The sequence below is a fragment of the Hibiscus syriacus genome, unplaced genomic scaffold (genome assembly GCF_006381635.1).
Source record: "Hibiscus syriacus cultivar Baekdansim isolate YM2019G1 unplaced genomic scaffold, ASM638163v2 tig00109919_pilon, whole genome shotgun sequence".
NCBI lineage: Eukaryota > Viridiplantae > Streptophyta > Magnoliopsida > Malvales > Malvaceae > Hibiscus > Hibiscus syriacus.
This window is the reverse complement of record NW_024062527.1, coordinates 584632-606331: the sequence shown is the minus strand read 5'-3', so window position 1 is coordinate 606331 and position 21700 is coordinate 584632. Positions and strand designations below refer to the sequence as shown.

At 33.9% G+C, this 21700-nt stretch overlaps 1 pseudogene; it reads left to right on the top strand.

The window, feature by feature from the left end:
- Positions 1 to 1388: 1388 nt before the first annotated feature.
- Positions 1389 to 19557, top strand: LOC120210203 (annotated as a pseudogene).
- Positions 19558 to 21700: the final 2143 nt, after the last annotated feature.

Genomic DNA, 21700 nt, shown 5'->3' with positions numbered 1-21700 from the left:
ATTAGTTTATTTTAATTTGTAAACTATTTATTAAATTAGGATAGAAACCTTATATTAGATTATTCATTCGTAACGTTAAGTTAGAGATACATACTCGTGTCTGGTCATATTTAGCTGAGGTTGGATTCAGTTACGTAGCGAAATATGAAGGGGATTGTAACCTTGAATCCAACTTCATTTCTGCACTGGTTGAGAGGTGGAGACCAGAGACACACACATTTCATCTTCCGTGTGAAGAGTACACAATTACGCTGGAGGATGTTTCCATACATTTGGGGCTTTTAGTAGATGGGTTTTTGATTTCTGGGGTGGCGGATGGTGACTGACATATCTTGTGCAAGGATTATCTTGGTGATGTCTCGCCTAATTTCAACGGTGGTCAAATATTGTTAAATTGGTTGGATACAACTTTTAAACATTTGAGTCGTGACGCCTTCAAGGAACAGGTTAAAATGTATGCACAAAACTTTCATATTATATAGGAGGGATCCTGATGCCTGACAAATCGCGCAACCAAGTTCATTGTTATGGTTGCGTCACCTTGCAGATTTTCACGTTTTCGGCACAGTCAGTTAGAGCTCTACAGTTTTGGCATTTATGTATAAGGAAATGTGTCGAGCAACTTATTATCAAAAAATGTTATCGGCGGATGTCTCATTCTTCTCCAGTCTTAGGCGTGGTGTCGCATGCCCTTTTTATGTCCTGTCGTGAAAAATTCGTTGATCTTTCCGCTATTGTTGAAGTAATTTCAATATTGAATTCGTATATAAATAATTTTGTTGAGTATATAATGAAATATTTTTCATTAAATAGGTGGTTAAGTGTAATAAAATATCATCGAGAAGAAATTCGGCTACTCATTGATCAGAAGGCTGATACAGAGGTATGTATTTAAATTTTTATTATTTACTTTTAATTATTGTTATATAATTAAAATAATATTTTGATAAGAATTATATATTTGTTTAGTTTCAAAGGGCTCATTATTTTTTTGAAGAAATGAGGATTTGCATCCCACGTCACTTGAGAGGCTCATTAAATGTCTGGATGGCGGTGGTCCCTCTGATATGTTATGTTATTGTCGAGTGGCATCCTACTGATCGTGTGCTCTGCCAATTTGGTTTCGTACAATCTATTCTGGAAACACCTAAAAATCTTTGCAATATGAATATCATCGATAGACGGGGAAAAAAAAGTCGACTGGTTGTTGAAGCATATCGAGTGGACAATGATATGGGAGGACCGATGTGGAAACATTACCAGTATGGAACCCATTTATGTGGATCATTATTCGGTTGCGGATGATTATTATGAGTGGTTCAACACAAACGAAAATCGTTCCCTTTTGGAGGAAGCACAAGGCGGGAGCATTCATCGCGCTGACAAAGATGTCCACCGTCACAGCATCATCATCCGCTGACAAAGGTGCTTCCAGCTTGTCCTTAGTTGCAATACCAAAACCATCACAGCAGCTATCGTCTACACCAATGTACATTCCACAGCCGTTTCAGATGGTACCGTAGCCGTATCAGATGGTACCACAACCATTTCAGATTCTACCGCTAAGTCAGACACCACTACTTCCATATCAGATGCCACTGCAACCATATCAGATGCCACCGCAGCTAGGTAAGATGCCACCACCGTAGGGTTTTATGACCTCTCTTGGCGGATATTATACTTCTATGTTTGTAGATCCAACGTGGGGTTCATATGCTACTTATTTTGAAGGTGAAGGTGGACCACATACAAAGACACCTCTGACGTTTTTGCACTCATCGGTGTTAGTATTTTTGTAGTTTTCACAATTTTCTATGAACGGTTGGATAGTCAGTCATACACCTCTAGGGTCCTTATTTTATGGAAGTGCTACGTTGTCATCTGTCCCTCGTCAACAAAATGTAACTACTCCTGATGATGATGATGATGATGCGAGTGAGGAGAAAGAATAAGTTATACGAAGAAATCCTCATCGACACAAATAACCACCTCCCTGCGGAACACATTCAAGATGCAAGCATCGATAGAGTTGTTTATTTTGTAATATTTTTATTTAATTTTGTTTGCTTGCCAGCAATTCTAAAGTTTTTTATTTAATTATGGAGTTTTATTTTTTTGTTAACTTTTTATTTAATTATTCTAATTGTATCGTATGTATTTAATGTTTCTAGTTAGTTGTTCTTATTATTTGAATTGTATCGTTTTCTTGTATTTAGTTAGTAATTTTATTTAATTTTCACTTGAGTATCCCATTACTCGGTGATGCTCAAATGACATTAATTGAAAGTAAATGAAAATTAAAATACAAACTTATATTGCATAAACAATATTACATCATCACAACATCAACGGTTACTTAATGACAAAGATATAGGACATTTTTTCCTATTGTATCATATGTTTCTACAATGCCCACGTCTTTTGTTTTCTCTAGACGTCTCTTGAATATCCATATCATAATTCGAGTGGATTTTGAATGATTGGGCTCCCTTAATAAGGACAGATCTGGTACAATTGGAAGCCAATTATGAACCTCATCAAGGTCTTTCTCACTACGTATAGGAGAACTCAAATTCATATACCTTAAATACTTCTGAAAGTCAGTATACGTGATCCATAAAACGATTATAGTCTTGATGAGTATGTGAGCAAGTTGCTATAACATGGGAGCATGAATACTTCAGAGCTTGAAAAAACCCACAATCACACCACTTGTCTCGTAGATTAACTCTGAATGAGTTAGCTTGAATCCCTTGAAGTGGTCGTGACATCTTTGTTACAAGAAGTAATTAATGCATTCTAGAGAAGATTGTTACATACATTCCATTTGACGTAACATTTCTTTTTTGTATATCTACAACTAATCTTGGGTGATAGACCTGACCGTTTTGCATCCAAGTTTGAGCTTGTCCCCCGAGCTTGGTAAAAACACTCCCAAACAAAACTACATCGTTTTAACCAAAATCGTTACTAGTAAATGGCATGCCCCTTTAAGGTTGAATTGATAGCCCCAGCCAAGTTTATTGCCATGTGTCCATATCGATATCCACCATCATATGTATTTGTCCACATTTCTTTGTTGATGAGGCTGATGTAAATGTATCCTTCCTTTCTTTCCTCGTAAATCTTGAAGCATGGACTCCAATTACAGGTAATAGTTCATAACCTGAGTGTCAAATATAAAACTTACTGTTCAGTTTCCATAAAAAATGAAAATGATTGAGAAATAAACTTAGGCATTTTTATATACCTATACGCACAAGTAATTGGCACTCATCATTTTTCTTGAACTTTCCATGATAGTTAGCAGCAATGTGTCAGATATAGTACCGATGTTAGACATATGGAGGTTACCACATTGGACCCAAATCCTCCATTGTTTCTTTGATCCTAGCTCCGCGATCTGAAATGACAGAGATTTTTTCCCTCGTCACAATATGTAAGTGTAAGTTTCTGAGGAAAAAAAGCCCAAGAATATGTATCTTCTCCTTTAATAAGGGCAAAAGCAACTAGAACAATGTTACGATTACAATATTGGACAACTACCAATAGTCAAACTTACTTTATTTTCCATACAAGAATGCCCCATCAATTTGGACCAAGGGTTTGCAGTATATCACAGTATTAATGCACTGTGGGTATGTCTAAAAAAGTCGGTAGAATTGACATCGATCATGAAGCCCTCGATCATTGTGGTATACATGACAAGTTTTGAAGTCGACAATTTCCCAGGATTCAATATGCGCACTACCCTAAATAACTTGGTAGTTCATTATAAGATGCATCCCTGTAACACCCATAGCCTATATATGTCTCGTAATACGAGCCACATATATCACATCAACTCAATTGACATTTGCTGAACTTAAATGTTTAAAAATTTTATTTCATTTAATAATTTCCTTTTTGACTTTAAAAACTTTTTCCTTAATCACATAAATTTATAAAACATTGTTTGATTATTAAAAACTAATATGATTTCAGTCAGTAATTAGGCAATTTAGTGTTGTTCATATCTAAGTACAACTGCCTAATACCGCTTGATTTTAAACAATTTAAAATATAATATTTATACTATTATTTTTATTAATACGATTAATACTAAAATTAGACAAAACTATAGAAAATAATCTTAATTACTATTACAAACCCTTTTTAAAAAATAAATATGATGAAGCAACCCAACATATATAATGTACATGCCACTAATAAGTCAAAGTTAGTTGTCTTACTGATACTGTCGGTAGGTTTGATTTTGCAACAGATACTAGCAAGCTCATCACTTCACGACCTCTACTTTATTCGAACCTACGCATGAAAATCATCACGCACTAAGTAAAACTTAGTGAGACAGAAATATAACTAAAGCGTAAAATCCATAAAATATAAACAAAAAATGTAATTTAAATAAAAACATTAAAACTTCAAACCTGGCTAGTCAGTCGTTATTCCTTCTAAAAACCTGAAAATCATCGTCTCATGATTTTATCAAAAATCATGTAAGTCAACATTCAAATATCATAAATAACTTTTGTTCTTTTCATTCGAACATGTTTCAAAACTTTCTTTTTAATTTTATGTCCCTTTCTTTTATATTGTCATAACTTTCACATTTACTTTTATAGCCCAATGAATATGTAAGAGAAAAAGGTACGTGAGTTTAAGGAGGCACAACACAGTGTCGAATCATAACTGAAATTGAGATATGATGCACTTCAGTGCAATCATAACCTAAATGAGCACCAACGGTGCTGAACATTGATACATGAATGTACCAAAGCTGAACTGATAACTGAACATTGATACACGAATGTACCAAAGCTGAACTGATAAGTACTCACTTAATGACATGCCAAATGTGCCTACGACTTTAAATGCAATATACAATGGGCTTATTTATCATCATAGAATAATTTATATATTTGTATCTCATAACAATAAAATATCTTATATTTGTAATATATGATAACTGTAAATCATCTAATAACTATAAATATATGATAACTGAAAATTATATGATAATTGTAAACATTTAGAATTCTGGCAGTTTGCACTACCTTCAAACAAATATTATTATGTATTAATTTATATATTGAAAAATTATATTTTTTTGAACTAATGAAAACTAGACTCGAATACGATTCTAACCATATGAGACACTTTGTCTAATTCCACTTGTACAATTTATAATGAATTTTAAAAGTTGACTGATAGAAGTTGTTTTGGCATAATCTGCTACCCTATTTTCTGACCTAGCACCAATTAAGATAGATTGATATACAAATCTAATGGTATATAGATTATCCTTTAATCAATTCTATATAATTTATGGTGAATTTCTAAAATCATTGTTTGAATTCTAGTTTCTAGACAACTTTCCTTAATTAGTTTCCTTAACATTATTTCATAATTCTGTAAGCTTAATAAATGGGCCTTTAAACTAGAATCACAATTCTCATAACATTAGGAGTCACTCTTTATCATTGTAACTGTGTCACTGGCTCATCGCAAGCCAATATTTATACGGGAATACAAACATGAATTAAATGCACTCACCTTTGCATCGCTATCGAACCTTCTCCACGATAATATTCTCGATCCCATACTTTTCTTTCCCTTCAAGCTACTTGAATAACTAGATTTACCTTGATCTGACGATATATAATATCATAAAATATTCAAACTCTATGTTAGCATCGAACTAACATAATCTAAACTTAAAATATGAAATTCGATAGAAATAAATCCAATAGTTAAATCGATATAAACTAAATCGTACTTCCATCGTAACTTTCAAACTTTTCAAAATGCTTATTCGATTCTATGAATATTTATTTTCACTTTCAACCCTTCAACTTTTGCCAACTACACAATCAAATCACTAATTATGAATTTTTTCTATATTTCACCTTAACTTTTCTATTAACTTCATAATGATCCTTCACTATTATGATTATTTCACATTAATAACATTAAATTTCCAGCACTTCAATAAAATATTCAAATCAATACTTAAACATTCAAAAACTTGTAAATTCATCCTAAACTTTCTTAAACTTTGTCAATTCAACCTCCAATCTCTATAAAATTGTAATTTGATCCAAACTTAATAATTAAACAAAAAATTCAGCAAGCTTCCAGAATTTCCAGAATTTTTCTAATTTATCCAAATGATACTTCTAAATTTACTAACTTGCAACCAAGTCCCCATTTTCTTAGGACCTTTCGAATTCCAACCCAAACTTTCACCAAATTTGAAATTTGGTTCCAAACAACTTTCCAACTTAATTTCCAGCATTTCAAATATCAAAATCAACATTGAACCCTTCAAATATTATATTCTTACAATAATATCCCACAATTCCAAAAACTCGTAAATTAGCCCTTTTTACACTTTCAAGGTTCCAAATTGATTCAAATCAATCTCCAAATCATATAGAATACTTATAATATCATTTATAGATCATAGGAAAAATTTTCAATAATTTCCCCCCAATTTCCTCCTCTATGGCCGAATACAACAAGTCTTTTAGGACTTGATTTTCATTTCATTTCAAGCATGAATTCAACTTCCTTAGATTAAATTCATATTATTCTAAGAATAACAACATCAAATTACATCAAAATCCTAACATTTCCAAAAACCCTAATTAGGCCAAAGCATGTACACATCAAATTAATCATCATACATGCCTTAGAATTAATCTTCAACATCAAAAACACAAAAATCTTTCATCAATTCTTCAATTTCCATAAACCCTAAATAAACCCTAACTTTCAATCTCAACATTTAAGCATCTTCAAAATATTTATACCAAATGATATAGAATTCCATGTAGATTAATTCTCTATCTAATAACTTAACCCAAAAATCAAGTATATAGCTTCAAAAATCAAAAAGATTTTTTTTACCTTTTGGCTATGGTGATTTCGGTCCTAAGCTTGAATATGGCTGAAAATGTGGCTATTTTCTTGATTTTTCTAGTGTTTATGAACTAATACACTTGGCTTAATAATATAAAATTCAATCAATGAAAAATCTCAAAAATACCATTAATGAATCTTGATAATTACCACGTTCCATTGCATTATCTTGCATTAAAATATTGCTTGGTCAAATATGAATCAAATTAGCTTTGAATTTATAATTTGGACATGCAACTTTTGAAAATTGCATTTTAGTCAATAAAATTCAATTGTTCGGTCAAATATGAAAAGTTGCACTGTTCTGAACCAAATTTTTCTAACCTAAAATATGAAAATAATATTTCCAACCATTTCTAACATCCTTCAAATTTTTCTTAAAATTCCAATTCGATTTGATTATCTGATTTCAATACCGAACTTTATGCTTTATAGCTTTTAACACAAATCTCGTACCGAAAATATGATTCTCACGAAAATCCTTATTTTAAGACAAATTGTTCATTTACAAGATAAAATATATAACTTTTCAAAATTACAAATTTCAATCCCTAAACTTTTTAAACTTTAAATTTTAGCCACTAAACTTTCAAAAATTACATTTTAGTCACTATTCAAAATTTGGGGTATTATATTCCCACTCACCGTGAAGTTTTTTAATGGTATTCTTCTTTGCCTTCCTTGCTTTCTTGAGACGGTGTACCCATATTGCGACTGTCTAGCTGAAATCAACACTGCAATAGCTATATGGGAGCTTGTTTTGACCATGGGCATGATGACTTGGCAGATAATGTCAAAGTCCAAGTTGGGATGATCCTGGTTGATCCCTCCAACACAACATGTGTGAGGACCATTGTATATTGTTAGTTCTCATATATTGTTTTTCATCTTCTTCTTCGATATACGAACAATCTAGTTGCATTCGTTATCATATTGGACACAGTGGCAGACATACTTTTCGGTAGAGGAATGGTCGACTCTAGACTGAACAGAATTATGAATTTTTTAGTTCTAATTGCCTTCATCGCTTCTTCTTTGGATGGAAAATTTTATTCCTTTATATAACTCACCATCATTGATTGATGAGTTAAATCCGTAGTCACCAACATTAGGCATATTCTCAAATTCTGGCACATACATTGCACCATAGCCAGCTTCATATATGAGTGTTGGAGGTTTCAATGTGTACTGTATTTGTGGGAAATTCATCTACATCATCATCATCGAAGTTCATGTTGAACTGCGGTGATTTTGGCTAAACGAATAGTCCAGTCTTAGCACCATCCACACCTGGCTCACGAAGAGGTTCTTCTGGTGGAGATAAGGATTCCTCCACGATGTCGATATTTAGGTCGAACAAGCTGGTAGTTGAATTCTTCCCCTTGAACTTGAAGGCATCTCAACATTGAGGTCGAAAAAACTCGCAGGAATGCCTCCCCCTAAAACTTGAAGGCATCGTGTCAAATGAGTACTGCACAGATTGCTGCATTGAGGTAATCTCCATATTCATGTTAAAAAAATTGGCTGATGATTATCTTCCCATTGAATTGGAAGCGATGTTTCCATACGGATTGTTTGTTGAGCCACCTCGGTATAGATCATATGTAGTTGATGATGAATGTCTCCTCGTTGAACTTAATGGGATGGCACCATGATGTAGATTTCCCATTAACAAGTTAAAATTATTACACATTACTTTAGTTGGGCTATCAACTTGATCAGCTTGTTAAGCCAGCTCATAGTGGGAGCATAATGACATACCACGAACCGTAGACACTTCAACAAATGTCGCATACATTTGTGTATCGACGTCTGAATATTGATTTTGAGAATCGACCATCATAGAAACATCGTTGTTGTTTGAGAGTTTGAACGTTGTATAAGTTAAAAGAAATACTGCGGTTGGAAATATGTACTGAAGTGAGGACAGTCTTCTATTACTTCCAACATGAACCTTCCTTGAAATTTTAGTGATCAACTCATCAAGAGTGATGTTTCTCTTGAAGGATATTCTGACATAATGATTTGATGCGAAGACGACGTCAGTTTCATCTTCCCAAATTTCTCCATCATAGTAAACAATAGCTGAAATACGCATCAATTTGAGACTTTGAAAGATCGAGAGTCTTATATCTGAAATACGCCTAATTAAATAAATATTATATGAATTAAAATATATCTAATCCAAAAAAAATTTAAAATTTTCACAATAATTTAAATAACACAATTTAATATTGTTACCGTATCGGTTAAATGTCTCGAGGTATGATCTCACTTTCCAATTTTACAATCACAAAAAATATATAATAATTAGTACAATAAAATTTGTTCAAATAATTAAATATAAAATAAATATAATATAATCAAAAATAATTTTAACTTATAAAACAATAACAAAATCTACTTAGCTTGGTAGAAGGAATTGATAGAATTGAGAATAAGCAAGTAATTTTGGTGTGGTGATGTTTGCATTCAGATGGGTTATTATTTATAGGGGAAGAGAGCATTTAAAAGTCGAGTTTTCAGGCTCGGGTAATAATGGAGTACCAATAATTCAACGTGCATAATGAAAGGCGCGGATTCATGTGTCAGAACCCTGCGAAGGAACGGATGGCGATCCGCGCCTTCCCCTTACGTGGCGCCGGCTCGAATAGAACGCGTAAAGGCTCGAATAGAACGTGCAAAGGCGCAAATGACGATACGCGCTTTATTTTCACCGTAACAGGAAGGTTTCCATATTGGTAATATTTGAGAAAAGTTACCTAACACGAAATCATTAATGCTAGGTTATAAAATCCATCACATGTGATGAATTTTATAATCATTCCTCTCCTGTGTTGAGCAAAATCGAATAATAAAAATGAAGAATGTTCCTGGACGTTTATTTGGGCGTATACAGATGGATCAGTAGCTGGATTTTTAGAGACTGCAGATGTGGACATGAGAGCCACCCTTTTTTTCCTGTCAGGCCATTCCGTCATTGATTTTCCCTTCGGTTTGTCATTTTTCTAAACTTTTTTATCCTATTTATCAATTATTATTTATCTTATTATACGAAAAAGATTGTATGTGTTATTTTTTTATAAATAGAATTAATTTGTAATAAATAATTTATTACAGTTAAACTTAATTAAACTTAGATAATTAAATAAAATATAAATCACTTTTTAGATTTGTTGAGTTTCAGTAACTTTTTGCTTTGCAAGCAAGGATTATGATTTGAGATACTTTTTCTTTATTAATCTAACGTGTTTATAATTGATAGTATCTATTTTAAAGATTTTTAAATCATTTAATAATAAACGTTCAAATACTCTACATTATTTGATACTTAAACTTAAATCTTTAAAAATAACAATCATTCCTTGAAGTATTGATATAACTTAATTCGTTCTTAAAAACACCTTTAATTTTTTTTTACGAACCTCATGCACCCTCTGTTTGATTCATTCTAAGCGTTTCAGTTACATTATCGAATGATTTGGAACTATAGTTGCTATGGTGTTTGATTATAACAGATTTTTTTGGGTATAATATCAAAAAATACGTCTATATTTAATTAAATAATATTGATTTCTATCAATAATTAATTCCTCTAATATGTGGTACTAAAACTTTTAAGCAATATCATAAGTTTGAATCTTATGTTTACGAATAGAGCAAATTAAGTTGAGAGGGTCGTCTTTGACTCAATCCGAATTTATTGATCAATAAATCAGATATTGATGGTTATACCAAATAGTTATTTTGGTATCTATTCTTTAAAGTGTTTTAATCTAAGTTTAATACTAGGGTAAAAAGAATGGTTTGCTAAATAATCGATTTAACTTTATTTTTAAAGTATTTTGACTTCAAATATTTGACAAAATGTCTCTATCTTAAAAATTATCCATTTATTAATTGACAATTTTAATATATTGAGAGGTTTTTTTATCATAAATGAAACGTTAGAGGTCAAAGTACTCTAAAACAAATAAAAACCAAAATAATTATTTAATGTATATATATTTTTTATAATTTTAAGTTTGACTAAGTGATTGTTTCACCCATTTCTTTTCGAGATTTATTTGAAAAGTTTCATTTTATTTAAAGGAAACAATAGATAAATTGAACAATTTCCAAACTGTGATTAGAATTTTTTTTTGAGTGAGTAATACATTCATTCAAATATCCAAAAAGATACAGTACCTAGTTGCAACAAGTACAACCAGACAGGAATCAACAAAGATTTCCAAGCCATACAACAACAACAAACCCTAACTAGAATCAAAAAATAATTCCCCAGGTAAATCAACAACAACAAAAACATCCAAACAGGAATCAATAGGAATTACCCAAGCAAACCAACAATAAAAATCAACCAAACAGAATCAACAAAAGATTTTACAGTCAATACAAAGCTGCAAATTCACTTTATCATACATGTTAATGCAACAACCATGTAATTTTGAGCAAACAATTTCGCTAATGTTCTTACACAACCTCAGGAGCACGGGTTGTTTGCCCTAAAATACATGTAATTGTACTCCTCCCAAATGTAACACAAAAAATCTAGTCCAAGAAATCCTCAAGATACACTCAACCAAGGATTTTCCCTTTAAATTATCAACCACCCAGTCCAAGATATCCTCCCAACAATGCAACCTACAAGGCAAATAACATGTTTGCATGATCTTATCTAAGACATTAAAAAACATAAAAACACTCATAAAAATGTGGTTCCTAGTCTCCACACCAGTACCACATAACCCACATAAACTATCTAATGCTATACCTATTCAAGAAAGTTTGTCCTTAGTTGGAAGCCAATTTAAAATAACCATCCAAGACTCAATGCAGAGCTTAGGGACATGCAAAGGAAATCAAATGACCATATGTTATCGAGCTCTCTCCTTTTTGTCCATAATTTCCTCCCAAATCTATACTATTAACCTTCCACCAATCAACCTCCCCAATAAAAAGGGTCGAGCCTCCCCTATCAAATTTAAAAGCTTCTTCAAGATCTAGCTATGATGAGGCTGACAGGAAGCAATCCAGAAATCCTTACCCTTCAGGCTATATTTTCAATTCCAGACCACCCACAAAGAGCTCTCTCCTGCAAGCATGCTCTTAATAAGAAATAAACAGCATGATTTATTCCAACAAGAAAGATCTTTGATCCCTAATCCCCATTCTGACTTCAAACCTAGTACAAACTAACTCTCACCCTTAACAGATGAATCTTATGTAATGCCCTGAACCCTAGGTTAGAAGTCTTGGGTTGACCCGAGAAGGCCTTAGGTTAAGTTTTGTTAGCTTGTGAGAATAGTTGTTCCAAATTAGGTTAGTTGGGATTTGTTTGAGCCCAATATGAGAGAAAAAAGACATTCTTAATCCTAGAGCAAATAAGGGAGAACTAAAGGAGCAAATATCTCATTCTTCAAAAAAAGTTAAAATCCATTTATTATGGGTGTAATCGCCTGAAACACCCTTCCCTTTTTTCCCACTAACTTTGTTCATTTCCTTCTCCTTCATCATTTATTTGCTCTCCAAGATTTAAGCAAATGTCAAAACTTTGTAGTCCTACAAGCTTTGTTTGGGTTTGCAAAGGTAAAAATCATTATCTCCATCTTTAGATCTTTAATTCAATCCCCCCAAACATGTTTTAAGACATAGATGGGTTTAGTTAGGGTTTGGATCCAAGAGTTTTTTTTTTTTGGGATTTAGAACTTATGAAGTGTTTTTAATCCCTCGATGAGCTTTAAATTAATATGGTAACCTTCCATAATCATTGTATAGTGAAAGATGTGAGAGAAAGCTCCAAGGCTAGAGGAAATGAGAAATTGGTCCTTGTTTGATTGAGGACATTTCCAGTAGCTAGGAAGCTAAGGTAACACATTAAAAACTCTTTCATAGCATTTGTTAGTCATTAGAATGCATCTAGGTAGTGAGTTGGAGTTGTGAAGCATGAATGAGCATAAATGGAAGATTCAAGCATTTGATGTTTTTCAGCATGTTTAAAGACATATTATGATCTCTTCTATTACACATAAAACTTTAATAACGTTTGGGAACCTTAGTAGGGAACTTGGGATAGTCTAGGTAGTTATTTTTGTGTCTAAACATGGCATTTCTGGGTTTAAGTATCGATATTGGAAGAATAATACTGATATTGTTCATCTGATAGTCAAAATAAAGGGGTTTAGGGTTAAAGTATCAATACTCATTCATCGAGTATCAGTATTGTAGGTTGGATATCGATTCTCGTAGGAGGGGTATTAATACCGAGTGCACTTAACACATTCCAGTAGCCAATTTTGATATCGATACTCCTTAGGGTGAAGTATCAGTACCATAGCATATTTTTAAACATCGAAGTAAAATTTGGTATCGATACCCTAGATAGTATCGATACCCCAGATAGTCACTACAAGAAAATATACCTTTAATAACACACGAACGATGACACACGCTAATTTATGACTTGTAAAATAGGTGTGTCATAAAAAAATGTCATGTTTCTTAAAATATGAACGATTTATGACTTACAATAATGTGTGTCATATTTAATAGTCATAATCCAAAAAATTTGTAAAAACACGGAGTACACTTTTAATTGTGTGTCATCTGTAAAAGTCATATTTTAATTTTTCCCCCATTATTTTCATCATTTCCCGCTTCCCTTTGTTTCTCTAGAAAATTAAGCATTCAAACGACAGAAACTAGATAGAGGAAGATCTAGACAGGTGCTTTTATGCTCTTCTCCTCAGCATGTTTTAGCTTCTGTGATTTGTAACTTTTATCTGAAGTTTTGTCTCTTTGTTGCTTCCCTTTGTACCTTAGCTTCTGGGATTTGTAATCTTCTGGCACCATTTGTTTCAATGGCAGAAATGATGAGAAATGATCAGACTTCACCAGATATTCAGGTCAACACATTTTCTCTCCTGAATTTTCTATTAGTTTCATGCTTTACTTCTTCAAGTTATAATATGTTCTGTCTGGAATTTTTTAGACAGAGCTCTTGCTCTCTTTTTCTGAAGCTACTAAAGGATGCACAAAGGATCTATGTTTTGATGCATTTGTTCCTTGTGATTCTTGTGGTAAGTAGAGTAAAAAGATTGCTTGAATTATGACACATTCAAGAATCTTACAAGCACAAATATAGTAAATTACATGCGTTAATGCCCTTCTACTTCTTAATTTATGTTTGTCCAAAATTGTTATGTATTCTTGCTTCTAATATTTTATAGCATTATGTTAAATGTATTTCTCTAATGTTTCCATTTTTGTGAAGGATTTCTTCCTCCGGTTTTTATATATGTAGTTTTCTCATGCCTTGTTTATTTCTTAATGCAGATGGGTGTGGTTATCCACCAAATGCCAAAGTTAAAGTTTATCCAATTTGTAGAGTAAAAGGGACTGTGAGTTTATAAATCCTCCCAAACGGGTTCACTTTTTGAAGAGAATACATGTTACCTTTTATTTATTATACTTTATTGACTCTTTAACTCTTAACAAGGTTACAATTCCTCCTTTTACATCAACATGCAACACTTGTAACGGATTGGGATGAATAATCAAGGTCTGGTTTCATTTTCAACAAAACTATAATTTCTTTTACTTGTATATCATATTAACAATTAACATGGTTTTACATATATGATTCAGGAATACTATATATCATGCCAAGGATCCGGGGTTGTTGAAGGTGTTAAGGAAGTTAAAGTTACAATACCTGCAGGTAGACATTAGCTTCTTTTCTTTGACAAAAAACTTTTTCAAGTTCAGAAGATTTGAGACGTAGCTTTGATTCTTAGCAGTTCATATAAAGAAAGGGTTTCACGGGAATTCCTCATATGGTTTATCATATAGCCTTGAGATCAAATTCGTAGCTCTTTTTTTCTCTCCCCTCCTATGGTTGGTTTTTTCAGATCTTATAGTGTTATTTCTCTCTCTTTTTCAATTTTTTTATTTTCCCGTTTCCTTTTCCTAATTTTTTATTGCAATGCTTCGTTAGTAATACAGTTTTAGGTAATTTACCCATCTTTATGAAAGTATTACTTTTAGTTTCTGCATTTTGCATGGATGCATGAAATATCAAACTAGTTTTAAGATGTAACCTTTATCTGCATAGGTGGCTACTTGACTGTCACAAAGAATATGTAGCTTAAGATTGCAGCATTAATTTTATTGACTCCTTTGTATTTTTCTATAAAATGATTAAGTGTGGATTCTAGAGATACAATACGTATACCAGAAGCTGGTAAGCGACAGGGAAATCAACCTGGTAACTTGTTTATTAGGATACAAATGCAGTTCCTTCTATTGCCTTGTATCTTTAGGAAGTGCATTACTGAAAGTAGGTTATGTGCAACTGTAGATTCATTTCTGGTTTTGAAAATTTCTGCTTATCAGTTTTGTTGCTATACTTTTTCTTTGAGCTGGGATACATAATACCTTTTCATGAAACTAGAATATGATCAGTTTTGAAACTTGATTTGAGGTTGCCAAATTGGGTAGCAGAGAGGTAAATAACTAATTACTATTTGATGGTCGAGTTTGTTGACAAAAACGGGTAAAGAAAACGAAAGAACACGAGAATTTTACGAGGTTCGGCAATGTGCTTACGTCCTCGGTGCCTAGGCGGCGCTAGAAGTTTTATTCAATGATGTTTTAGGTCTAGGTTACATCTCTATTTATAATAGAAAACCCTGGTACATAATTACAAAATTTATGAGCCATACCTAACAAATCTCCACCTTGGCGAATATCCTGCCTCTTGAAATTCAATGTGGGTTGGGTTACCTTGATTCTTTAACAACTCGAAACATTCAACAAGTCCAAGCAATGCTTGAACTTGTCTGTCGTAACTGGCTTAGTGAACATATCAGCGGCATTTTCATCAGTATGTACCTTCTGAAACAAAACCTCTCCAGATGCAACCAACTCTCTGATCTTGTGGAACCTTACATCAATATGTTTAGTTCTAGCACGATACACCTGATTCTTAGCCAAGTGAATAGCACTTTGATTATCACAAAGCAACTGAACTCCACCTTGTTGAACACCCAACTCCTTCACTAAACCAGTAAGCCATAAAGCTTCTTTTGCAGCTTCAGCCGCTGCCATGTACTCAGCTTCAGTTGTAGATAGAGCCACAATAGATTGAACAATAGACTTCCAACAAATAGGCCCTCCACCAAGAGTAAAGACATACCCTGTCGTAGATCTTCTATTATCCAAGTCACCTGCATAGTCTGAATCCACATATCCTACAACCAAAGGATTATCCCGCTGACTCCCAAAAACAATTCCATGTCCCACAGTACCCTTTAAGTACCGAAAGATCCACTTGACTGCTTCCCAATGTTGCTTACCAGGTTTAGACATGTACTTACAAACTTGACTAACAGCATGAGCTAAATCAGGATGAGTACATACCATCGCATACATCAAGCAGCCAACAGCATTAGAATACGGAACCTTTGCCATATCTTCAACTTCCTTATATGTCTTGGGGCACTGTTCTGATGAGAGCTTAAAGTGATTCGCCAATAGAGTGCTAACTGGTTTTGCGCTGCTCATCGCAAACCTTTCTAGCATTTTCTCAACATAACCTCGTTGAGATAGCCGCAGTTTCCTTGAGTCTCTGTCCCTGCAAATTTCCATTCCAAGAATTTTCTTTGCAGCACCTAAATCTTTCATATCAAATTCCTGACTCAATAAAGTTTTCAAACCGATAACATCATCCATGTTCTTCGCAGCAATCAACATATCATTAACATACAGTAATAGAAAAATAAAAGAACCATCATCAAGGCTCTTAACATAGACACAACAATCATACTCACATCGGTTGTAGCCAATCTTGATCATATAGGAGTCAAACCGTTTATACCACTGTCTCGGAGACTGTTTTAACCCGTACAAAGATTTCTTCAATCTGCAAACTAAATGCTCATTTCCAGGTTGAGTGAAACCTTCAGGTTGCCGCATGTAGATCTGCTCCTCTAAATCACCATGCAAAAAAGCAGTTTTAACATCCATCTGCTCTAAATGCAAATCCCAACTAGCCACCAATGCAAGTACTGCTCGGATTGAAGTGTGCCTGACCACAGGAGAAAAGATTTCATCATAATCAACTCCTTTCTGCTGTGAAAAACCCTTCGCTACCAAACGAGCCTTGAACTTCTCCCCCTCTTTTTCTGTTACTGCTGGTTTCTTCTTATACACCCATTTGCAACCAATCGGCTTCTTACCCTCAGGAAGGGGAACTAGCTCCCATGTGCGATTGTGATTCAAAGACTCCATCTCCTCAACCATGGCTGCCATCCACTTGTCGTTTTCCTGACTAGTAACGGCATCATGAAAAGTAACTGGATCATCACTGCTAACAGTAAGTGCAAAAGATACCAAGTCTTCAAAACCCAATCTGTTCGGAGGCTTTATATTCGTCTGTCTCACCCTGTCTCTGGCGAGACTATAATCCTGCAAATCATCCGTAGTGCAAATCATTCGCCTGTATGTCAAAAACCATTCCCTATTTGGCGTGATGTGATAAGAACATCCAGAATCAAGAATCCAAGCATCTGTCAATTGTGTCGTTGAAATAGAAAGCATATCACCCTCACTGCAATCAGAAGTATCATCCTCGACCACGTTCACAGACTTGGATGAGACCACGTTCACAGACTTGGATGAGCCATCACGCTCATCAGTCTGCTTTTTCAACTTCAGACAGTCTCGCTTCATATGTCCCGCTCCTTGCACTTGTAACAGTGAATCGTCTTCTTATCCCTGGATTTGGATCTGGAATTCCACTTCCCGGACCCTACCTTCTCTGGCTTCCGTCCACGATCTCGATTACCCTTGACATATAAGCTATCGGCTTGAGAGCTTTCCCCTGCATTCTGCTTCCGCTGGTTGTGAGCCAACAAGGCTGCAGTAATCTCCTCAACGTTGATAGTCTCTTTCCCATATGTAAGAGTAGTCACCATGTGTTCGTAAGAGGAAGGCAACGAACACAACAGAATCATCGCTCTGTCTTCATCCTCAATTTTCACATCAAGCCGAGCCAGATCAGAAACGATTTGATTGAAGACATTCACGTGTTGCGCCAAATCGTGATCGTCCTGCATCTTCAGCCCATACAACCGCTGCTTCAGATACAGTTTTGTCGTTAAGGATTTGGACATAAACTGACTTTCCAACTTCCTCCAAATTTCGCTCACTCCGCTCCATCTCCTGTCCTCTTTACTGGTATATTTATGAGCCATACCTAACAGAGTTATATATCCTTTCTTTGAACTTTGCTTTTATAATCTAGGTTACAGATGATCCTATCTTTGCTAGAGATGGTGAAGATGTTTATGTCAATTCTAATATTAGCCTTACTCAGGTAAGAATCTGGGCTATGTAAAATAATTACTGCACTTGACTATGTTCCATATAGTTGGACCAGATTTGATATTTCACCTACATTCAAAACATTTGATTATGGAATCTTATTTTCTCTTCACTTCTATTGTTCTTTGTTTCATGATGCCATTTGTCTCACCCTGGTCATTTCTTTGGCTTTTACTGTATATTATCCCTTTCAGTGGAGATATCTTCGTTGATTTCTGAGTATCCAAGCCTGCTTCCTTTTGAATATAGCTTTTCGTTGCCAAATAATCTTATAGATTAGCTAACAGAATCCAATATTTCTATCTGTAATGAATGTTTGGATCTCTTATAGGCAATTCTTGGTGGTGAAGTTGAGGTGCCTACATTGTCAGGGTAGGTTCAAGTGAAAGTAATTCTCTTGGTTTTATGCAACTCTTTTATTTATTTGTGCATTGCACTTTGGTGAGAGTTACTGAAAGGAAAAAAAAAAGAAAAAGAAAAAAAAACGTGTGTAAATCTTTCTTTATTAGAGGAGGTTGTCTAGTTATGCAAATATAAGTACTAAATCTTTGAATGTCATTGGACATGAGCCTCAGTCTTGTCAAGAGTTGGGCCTGTTAATGTGTAAAACCTGACTTGAATTTGTCATTTGATAGAAGATAATCTGACCTTTTCTTTTTGGTCCAACATATAGAGATTCATTTTTCATTTATTAACTTTTAACAATCTACATGTATCATTGTATTCGGAAAAAACCATTTTGTGCTTTGAAATTATGGCGTTCTCATATACCAAAAGGATGCCAACATGGAGAACTTCTTGTTCTAAGAGGCAAAGGTATGTCTAATCAGTAATCATTCCCCTACTATACCACCTCTCTCTATCTCTTTATGTTGCTTGAACATATTTTATTGTGCCATTCCTGCTACAAATGCGCTTTCTTTGTGAGTTCCTGTAGGATTGCCAAAGCATGGTTTTCTACTATATCATGGAGATCAGTATGTCCGCTTCCGCGTTAATCTGCCAACGTAAGCTTCCTTTAGCTTTTTCCTACTTCCGTTATTAGTTGGGTGTTTCTAAATTTATTACTGATGATGTTAAGATATAGGTATGTTCAGGATAGCATTGTACCAAATTAGTCTATATGTTGTAACTTATCAAGTTATCATGTTAGGAACTAGGACAACTTATGTCTCTGAAAGGTTTTCGTTGGCTCTTAACTTGAAGTATGGCTACTGCGTGTTGTTTCTGCAGACCGAAGATTTTTGATTATCAAAGAATGCATATGTAAAATTGGTCATTTTGAAGATGTTTACTGCTTTGGGCATTTACTCAGAAAGTTTTGAGAAGCCTTTCCTGGAGTGCACATCCGAGTTTTATACATCTGAAAGAATAAATACATGCAGCAATCAGATGTTCCAGATTACTTGAAGCATGTAGAGGTACCTCTTCATATTTCACTTTCTCAGTTAGCAGTGATTGTTACTCTGTATTTTGAATTGTGCATGTTTTATCCTTCTAAAAAGAATGTTAAATTTGTCACATTATTCCATATATATGGAATTTGAATGTTTATCCCTCTACAATTTTTGTGTAAGTTTATGTAACTGTTTGTGTGTATTGATGCAGATGAGGTTACATGAAGAAAATGAAAGATGTTTACTCTACATGGATGCTATTACAAGAAAGCCACTTATAGCAACAGGAGAAGGGACACCGCAAAGAATATACGGATGATGACATTGATGATATTTGCAAAGAATGGGTATCTTATGTGGCAAACTTTATTATGACGTGATATTTTGTATCGACATATGATTACAATATTTTTTATTACTTAATATGAATATGTTGTATACAAATGGATTGCTTATATATAATATGATATATATTTAGTATTATGAGGCATTAAATGTGATTTAGTTTGATTATTTGTCAATCTACAATATATATAAATATATATAATTCACGAAATACAATCACGACACACGAATGTGTGTCATTTTCATTTATGAAGGGGCTTTAATGACACGCAATGTAAGTCATAAATGCGTGTCATAAATTTATGACACACAAACGTGTGTCATCTTCATTTATGTCGGGGGCTTCAATGACGCGCAATGTAAGCCATAAATGCGCGTCATAAATGTGCGTCATAAATGCGTGTCATAAATGCACCCATAGATGACGCGCAATGCGCGTCATTAAAGGGGTTTTTTCTACTAGTGAGTATCAATAACATAGTCATGAGTATCAATACTACCCTTCCTCTCAACTTGAAATAGTTGTATAATATCAATACCCAAGGGTGAGTATCAATACTCATGGGTCAATACTGATACCAAGGGGCTTAGTATCGGTACCATTGTATATTTTTAGGGAAGAAATCCAAGGGAACTAGAATTTTATATTGAGGGACCTAATAACACCAAAAATACCAGTAAATAAAACTACAAGTGAGAACCCTAATAATGTGCAATTACAACTAAAAACATTACCAGTCAGGATGACATAAAACTAGCATTGGTTGATGCTCGGGAAACAAACAAAACACCAAGTTACTTTATTAGAGATAATCGTCTTGATGCATATAATATCCAGATATATCTAAGCTAGTGCATGAGGCACTTCTGTGAGTAACTTGAGCGTGAGGCTCGAAAACTCACGAGGGGTGGGTTAGTCGGGTGTTACTTTCGATACAGAATTCCATATCTCACCCTAGGTACACTAAAAGGGTGTATGTCTCGAGATGTTACAACCCTCTAACCACACCATGATGCCTACCCTAGTATAGTGTATAGTATACATGTATACTCAATTCCTTATATTACTTATTATCATGAGCATTTAATGAACATTCATAGTATGGTTTAGTTTTTAGTGTGGCACTGGGTTAGTGAGCTTAGCATTCAGAATTTGTTTTCGTACCCAGGTCTTTAGAAGGAGAATTCGAGAAGTTTACCGTGCAGTTGGTATTTTAAACAGTCCGAGCAACAACATAGTACATCTTGAGTCTTTTGTTTATAGGATATGTATTATTCATAAACCTTTTGTACTTGAGTTGTGAATGTATTTTAAATACTCGATTTGTATTATTTTGATATATGTATATTTTGGGAACTCTCTATTGTAAACTCAAACACTTACGTTCGATTTATGCTTTATTGAATTATATCACCCCTAATCTGTAGCTGACCCGGATACGAATCTGAGATGTCACATTGACTTTTCAAATAATTGACTATTAAAAAGTAGGGAAAATGTAAACATTTATTTTAAAGCAAATAATAAAACTCACATTAGTATTTAAATAAACACTTAATAATTTACATAAATACAAAAGTATAAGTTTACAAAATAGATCAGAGCATTTCAATTTAACTTGTAGTACATGCCAACAATTTACAATTTA